This window comes from Vicia villosa, unplaced genomic scaffold, assembly GCF_029867415.1.
Source record: "Vicia villosa cultivar HV-30 ecotype Madison, WI unplaced genomic scaffold, Vvil1.0 ctg.002564F_1_1, whole genome shotgun sequence".
Lineage (NCBI taxonomy): Eukaryota > Viridiplantae > Streptophyta > Magnoliopsida > Fabales > Fabaceae > Vicia > Vicia villosa.
Window position 1 is genome coordinate 227,471 of NW_026705970.1, and position 8,401 is coordinate 235,871.

The following is an 8,401-nucleotide window of genomic DNA, read 5'->3' on the forward strand; positions in this document are numbered from 1 at the left end:
TATCATTGACCATTGTGGAGAGTACCCTAATGTGCCACTCCTTGGCATCAGGGAAGGCATCACCTACAATCCCTCTTTAGCTTTACGCTAATTCGGATATGCACGGAGAAACGGTCCTCACGACATAATTATCCGTGGCATTGTGTTTGATTACGAAGATGATTCCCACAGACATCGACGAAGGTTTATACATGCGTGGGGCAGTGTCTATAGAGTAGAAAGCAAAACTTTAGGACAATGGAACTCTATTCCCATGGAGCCTTACCTCAAATGGGTGTGTGCCCGTGCACAAAAGTTCATCATACCATATCCCGCTATTCTACCTGTGACTATTGAGCCAGAAGTCAAGGGAGACGAACCTCGAGTTATTCTACATCCGGATATGCCAACTGATCTGGAAGAGTTGCAGAAATCTTGGGTTCAACTAAAAGAGGAAAGAGACACCTTCAAAGCACACTGTCAAGACTATGAGAGGAAAGTATTGGAGCTCACCGGACAACTCCAAGAAGAACAGCAGATCAACACATTCCTGGGTGCAAAGAGAAAGCGTCCATGGGAGACCTGAGGGATCCTTCATTTTCTTTATTTTCTGTTTTGTAAGCCCGAATGAGGCAAAGAAAAAAAGAAAAAAAAAAGAGAAATAAATTGTTTAACTAATAAATGTTTGTTTCTCCTTTGTTTTTAACAAATCTAAATTCAAAGATCCTTGAAAACATTGCATATGCATTTCATTCATAAACATTGCATAACAGGTTCACATGATGGGTTTCTCATCTCCTCGCTGTTTATTTCAGTTAGAAGAGATGGAATCCAAAACAAGCATCAAGAATCTCGAAGCACAGAACGCCCAAGTTCAGGTAGCGATTCTGGAACTAGCAAAGGGGCAACAAGAACTGAAAGCCCTGATAACCAAGAAGAAAAAGAAGCCCAAAGGATCTGTAGGCTTGAGTCACCTGAAAAGGAAGATCAAAATCCCTGTCAAAAAGCCCAAAAAGCCACCGATCCCTGAAATAGTCGGTGATGGTGATCAAGAAGACAATCACAGCAACCAGGGTTCTGCCAAACCCTCTCTCTCTCTTCTAATGAAGAAGATTATCATTCTGGAGACGAACAGGATGATGACAAATACCAGCAGTTGGAAGAACGCATGAAAGCTATGGAGATACAAAAAATACCTGGTTTAGATTTCAATGATTTGGGACTCGTCTCAGATATTGTTATCCCTCCAAAGTTCAAAGTTCCTGTTTTTGCAAAATATGATGGAGTTTCTTGCCCAAAACTACATCTGAGGTCCTATGTAAGGAAGATACAACCTCATACGGCAGATAAAAAATTGTGGATTCACTTCTTCCAAGAAAGTCTGTCGGGTACACAACTCGAGTGGTACTACCAACTGGAAAGTACAAAAGTTCATACCTGGGAAGATTTAGCTGCTGCTTTCTACAAACAGTATCAATACAATGCTGACCTTGCACCAACCCGTACTCAACTAAGGGGCATGTCTATGGCACCAAAAGAAAGTTTCAAAGGGTATGCACAAAAGTGGAGAGATCTGGCTGGAAGGGTTCAACCACCTTTATCTGATCGCGAGCTAGTTGACATGTTCATGGGCACTTTAACTGGCCCTTTCTATAGTCATTTACTGGGAAGCTCATCATCAGGTTTCACTGACCTGATATTAACTGGAGAGCGTGTCGAAAGCGGTATTCAAAGTGGAAAAATTCAAATAGGCTCTTCCTCTGGTACTACAAAGAGGTCCATCAGTGGGAGAAATGAGGTCAATACAATGCATAGTCAGAAAGGTCGCAAAAATGAGCATCACCAATCTGTAGGGGCAGTGCTGATCTCCGCATCTGCACCTCAAAAAGATCAACCGCCAAAGTATACGCGTCGACCAGATGCACCAAGAAGAAATTTCACCAGAATCAATATGCCAATCTCTCAAGCATTGCAGCACTTGTTAAAAGCAGATCTGATCACATTGAAAGATCCTCCAAAGAATGTCAACACTTCCTCTCCAAGTTATCGCCCTGATGCAACATGTGCGTATCACTCTAACTGTCTAGGACATGACGCAGATCACTGTTGGGCCCTGAAAAATAAAATACAAGACATGATAGATGCTGGGGAAGTTGAGTTCGATCCTCCAGAGACTCCAAATGTCATCACTGCACCTATGCCAAAACACGACAAGACCATCAATGCTATCATAGACACTGTTTACATCTATGATATGAGAGAATTGTCAACTCCCCTCCTTGAAGTCAAAAGAAAGCTAATCCAAGCTGGTTACTTTCCAGGTTGTGACCCTGATTGCTTTTATTGCGCACACCTACCTAATGGTTGTGAAAATCTGAGAATGGGAATTCAAAAGTGGATGGATCGCCGTATCATTATGTTTGAGAGGCTCCCTTCTATGGACGATTTATGTGAAGTCTTTTCAAATGGGATGAGAATAGAGGACGTCTCAGTGGTTTCCAACATACCATTGAAAATCCCTACCAAAACTCCTTTCAAAATTTCTGCTACACCCAAAGTGGCATCCGTCATCATTACCAATCCAACTCCGTTTCCATACTCCTCAGACAAAGCTGTCCCGTGGAGTTATGACACTAATGTTTATGTCCATGGAGTTAAGCAGGATACCTTGACTAAAGAGGCCATGAATTTTACTACTCCAACTGTTGATAATATTGTGGGTACTAGTAAGATTACGAGAAGTGGAAGGATCTTTTCACCAGAAATTTCTCCAAATGTTGCTACTAATCCAGTCCAGGTCCCAGTTCCTAATCAAGGTATCAACGCTCTAGGCAAAGAGCCACTAGTTGAGTGATAACACGATTTTATATCGTATATTTAGCTTGAAATCCATAGATATTTATAGCATTTTCCATTTATTATGTTAATTTATTATGATATTACGCGAGTATTTGCTTTGTTTCAGGTTTTACACTCTAATTACGACTATTTGCGAAAAGGAAAGAAAATGGAGCTTAAATGACCAATATTTATGCCTAAAAGATGAAAAAGGAGTGCTGAAGTGAAAGAGGGGTGCAATTAGGACCCAAAGGAGACGAACCAGCCCAATGAAAGATCAAATGTGCGTGGCCCAAACCTTCCCAGCAAGTGGAGACGCACGTCTCCAACGTTCCAAAGGCCACCTCAGCAAAAGGAGACGCACGTCTCCAAGCCTTCCTACATCTTCTCCACTTGAGACGCACGTCTCAAGTCAATCAAGGCTACTTCCTGAAGAAACGGAGACGCACGTCTCCACACCCAGTCTGCAAAAATCCCCACTTTTCACGCAACGTCACAGCAAAACCTCTCCTATAAATAGGACCTGCTATCTCACTTCCAAAGAGTCCGATTTCCTGCCAACGAAGTGCTGCCGAAATTGTACCGCGAACCGTATTTCTTTATTCTGCTTTCATTCAAACACTTATTTTCTCACAACGATTTCTACACTGGAAATTGTTGTGAACTTTTTATAGATCTAGCCTTACGTTAGATTTATCGCTTTTATTTCCTTGTTTTATTTACTGCCATTCGAAGAACGATCCAGCCAACCTGTGGTGGAAGTTCAGTACTCGAAGATTCAATTACCATTTATTTAATTCAGGTTTTTATTTAGTGCCTTATTTATATTTATTTGCATGATATATTGTATGCCATTTACTATGCCTATTATTATGAACCGAACCGATTTATGCATGTTTAACCATATTAATATGTCTGGCTAAATTATTATGATATCGGTATGTAAAGTAAGTTAACCGTAGGGATCCGAAATAAATTGGCTTAATTATATTTTATTAACTATCACTTGTTTTTGGTCTGTATGTCTAATTTAATTAGCAAGTCTTAAAACCAATAGAGCGAAAGTTTGAGGTCTTAAGACGGTCAAAGGTTAAAATCAATAGAGCGAAAGTTTGAGATCTTTAACTGGATAGTAGACATAGGACATTAGTTTTAAGGATGGCGAAAGCGTATTAAAACTAATTAGAACTTATTTATTTTCAAAAATTGTTTTTACACCCGAGCGGGATGGCGAAAGCGTACGTTAGGGATATTAGCATGTTCCGAGTCAACAGAGCGAAAGTTTGAGATTAGGAGATTTAAATAGATAACAACTTCATAAAACAGGCATTTTATTAATTACGTTGTTTCCAAAAAGCTTTTCTAAAATCTAATGGGATGGCGAAAGCGTACATTAGGATTAGGAAAGTAATCTAAATCAATAGAGCGAAAGTTTGAGACGAGGATTTTTAATCAATTGAATTAGTAAAGATTTTTAATTAAATTATGCAAAAGCCAATGGACCTTCGGATCACCTTAAGTTAAACGAAATACATACTGATATCTGTCTTTTATTATATTCTTAATTTTTCACTCACTTTCCCTTAAGAACAATCGAAATATTAGTAGCCCTAGATTTACATAGTAACCTTAGATAACGGTAGATCGATTCATAGTCCCTGTGGATTCGATATATTTTAAAACTACACGACACGACTGTGCACTTGCAGTTATCAGATTTATAGACACGTAAAGTCGCGATCAAGTTTTTGGCGCCGTTGCCGGGGACTATTTAAGTCGATATCGTAACTCGCTGTTACACCGTAGAGACTAGGACAATTCTTCCCTTTCTTTCTGAACGATTGTATGCCAAATACTCGTTCACAAGGAGGAGATTTAATACAACGAATTAACGAGATCGAACGTTTCATTAACGTCAAACGTCGAGCTCGCAATCTTCCCGAAGTAGCAGAAATTCCGATTAATCAGGAATTTATTTTTACTGATCAAATTAATCAAATCACCCCGAAGTTAGAGATGGCTGCTATTCGTCCTCTTAGAGACTATGCCGCTCCTTCGCGCGCTGAACCGTATTCAAGTATCGCACCACCTGCGATTGAGGCAAACAATTTCGAACTCAAACCTTCGTTGGTCCAAGCTGTTCAACAGAATCAATTCTCTGGAAGCCCTGTAGACGACCCCAATCTCCATTTATCTGTGTTCGTGCAATACGCCGACACTATCAAAGCCAACAACGTTAGTTCCGAAGCTATTCGATTACGCCTTTTCCCTTTCTCCTTGAGAGATAGAGCGAGAGCGTGGCTTCAATCCCTGCCTTCCAATTCCATAACTACGTGGGACGAATTGAAGAGAGTATTCTTAGCGAGATACTTTCCGCCTAGCAAAACTGCTATGCTTAGAGGTCAAATCAACGGATTTACCCAGAAAGATAACGAATCACTCTTCGAAGCTTGGGAACGTTACAAGGACATGCTTAGAATATGCCCTCATCATGGACTCGAACCATGGCTGATCATCCATACTTTCTATGGTGGTCTCTTATATAACACTAAAATGACTATAGATGCCGCTGCTGGCGGAGCATTAATGGACAAACCCCATGATGAAGCATACAAACTCATAGAGAACATGGCACAAAACCATTACCATTGGGGTGGAGAACGAGCCGCTCTAGAGAAAGCCCAAACCAAAGGAGGAATGTACGAAATAAGTGGTATAGACCGCGTTAACGCTAAAGTAGACGCTTTAACTCAAAAGATCAAGAAATTAACCATCACTCCTTCAGCCACCGCTGCCGCTGTAACACCTAACTGCGAGATCTGTGGATTGACTGGACATGTAGTTGCTGAATGTCAACTCTTGACTGGAGTCCCATCTGATCAAGTAAACTATGCTCAAGGAAACCCTTATTCTAACACGTACAACCCTGGATGGAAAAACCACCCGAATTTTTCTTATAAGAACAACAATGCGTTGTACGCGCCTGGACAAGCACCTGCTGTACCACCTGGCTACCAAAAAGCGCCTGTAGCTGCTCAAAACACCCCTAGGAAGTCAAATCTAGAAATCATGATGGAGAACTTCATAGCTTCCCAACAACAAACCAATAAGGACTTCCTGAATCAAAACATCCACAATAGCGAGCAACTAAAACAACTATCGAACAAAGTAGATGCTTTAGCTACACATAACAAAATGTTAGAAACTCAAATCTCACAAGTAGCTCAACAACAAGCACCTACTGCTGCCCCTGCTGGCATGTTTCCTGCTCAACCTCAACCCAATCCTAAAGGACATGCGAACGCAATAACACTACGAAGTGGAACGAATTACGATGGACCCATAGATCCTATAACTCAAAACGTACCCATGTCACAACAAGAGCCAAAGGAAACCCAAAAGAAAACAACTGACGAACAAACTGCTAAGACTGATGAGAACAATAACGAAGTGGAACCTGAAAAAGAGAAACCTTACGTTCCACCACCACCTTATAAGCCACCAATTCCTTACCCTCAGAGATTAGCTAAATCAAAAACCGAAGCGCAATTTAAAAGATTTGTAGAACTTCTGAAGCAATTAAACATAACCATACCGTTCACAGAAGCCATAACTGAGATGCCTTCGTACGCTAAGTTCTTGAAAGAAATCCTATCGAACAAAAAGAAACTCGAGGATAACGAAACTATAACGCTTACCGCTGAATGTAGCGCTATCATCCAAAATAACATGCCTCCAAAACTGAAAGACCCTGGTAGTTTCTCTATACCCTGCGTAATAGGAAAAACCATCATAGAGAAAGCCTTGTGCGATTTAGGAGCTAGTGTTAGCTTGATGCCTCTTTCGACCTGTAAGAAACTCAATCTAGGTGAGCTTAAAGCAACGAGAATGTCTCTTCAACTAGCTGACCGTTCAGTCAAATACCCTGTAGGAATGTTAGAAAATATCCCTGTTCGTGTAGGTCAATTCTACATCCCAACTGACTTTATCATTATGGATATCCAAGAAGATTCTAACATCCCGATCATATTAGGAAGACCATTCTTAGCAACCGCTGGTGCAATTATAGATGTAAAGCGAGGAAAGCTTACTTTCGAAGTAGGAGAAGAGAAAATAGAATTTATCCTTTCCCAATTCCTAAAAGCACCTTCTATAATTGACACATGTTGTTCTGCTGACATAATCGACGAGTGTGTCAAAGAAGTAAAATCCGAACCAAATAAGGAAACCGAGATCCTAAGAATTCCTATGCCGCCAATTCTTGAAGATGACAACTGGCGTGAGGAATATCAAGATAACCACCTGAGTGAATGCTTGGCCTTAACTCCCGATCCTATACCTGGACCTAAGAAGCCTGCTATAGAGCTGAAAACACTTCCTACCGATCTTAGATACGAATTTCTAGACGAAGAACTAAACCGACCAGTTATAGTGAATGCCAACTTAGGACGAACCGAGACTGAAAAATTACTTAATGTCCTAAGAAAATACCCTACCGCTTTAGGATATAACATATCAGATCTAAAAGGTATAAGCCCTTCCCTCTGTATGCACCGCATTATTCTCGAAGACGATAGTAAAACCTCTAGGGAACATCAAAGGCGAATAAATCCTATTATGAGCGATGTGGTTAAAAAGGAAATCCAAAAACTGCTAGAAGCTGGAATAATATATCCTATATCCGATAGTAAATGGGTTAGCCCTGTTCACGTCGTACCAAAGAAAGGAGGAGTCACTGTAATCACTAATGCAAAAGGAGAATCTGTAGCACAACGTACCCAAACTGGATGGAGAATGTGCATTGACTATAGGAAGCTAAACAAAGCTACCCGAAAAGACCATTTCCCTTTACCTTTCATAGATCAGATGCTCGAACGCCTAGCTAAACACTCGCATTTCTGTTATCTGGATGGATACTCCGGATTTTTCCAAATTCCTATCCACCCTGACGACCAAGAGAAGACCACATTTACCTGTCCTTATGGTACATTCGCCTATAGACGAATGCCTTTTGGGCTCTGCAATGCACCCGCGACCTTCCAAAGATGTATGATGGCAATATTTGCCGACTTCTTAGATGGAATAATGGAGGTCTTTATGGACGACTTCTCTGTCTGTGGAGGAAGTTTTGAAACATGTTTAGAAAACCTTGAAATGGTACTCAAACGATGCGTAAGCGTAAACCTAGTCCTTAATTGGGAAAAATGCCATTTCATGGTTCGACAAGGAATTGTACTTGGACACATCGTATCCGATAGAGGAATCGAAGTTGATAAAGCAAAAATCGAAATTATCGAAAACCTTCAACCTCCCAAAACCGTTAGAGAAATAAGAAGTTTTCTGGGACACGCTGGTTTTTACCGACGTTTCATTAAGGATTTCTCTAAAATAACCAAACCGTTAACCGAATTACTTATGAAAAACGCCGAATTTATTTTCACTGATAAATGAAGCATTTCAAACGCTTAAACGAGCATTAATCTCTGCGCCAATTATGCAACCTCCCGACTGGAATGAGCCTTTCGAAATAATGTGTGACGCGAGTGATTATGCTGTAGGAGCCGTTCTAGGGCAAAGAAAGGAT

General features: G+C 40.6%; 1 non-coding gene across 1 annotated transcript; it reads right to left on the reverse strand.

Moving 5' to 3' along the window:
- Positions 1 to 5,208: 5,208 nt before the first annotated feature.
- On the reverse strand, positions 5,209 to 5,315 carry LOC131639228 (small nucleolar RNA R71). The gene has a single exon (XR_009294908.1). It is a non-coding gene; the product is annotated as a small nucleolar RNA R71 (small nucleolar RNA).
- Positions 5,316 to 8,401: the final 3,086 nt, after the last annotated feature.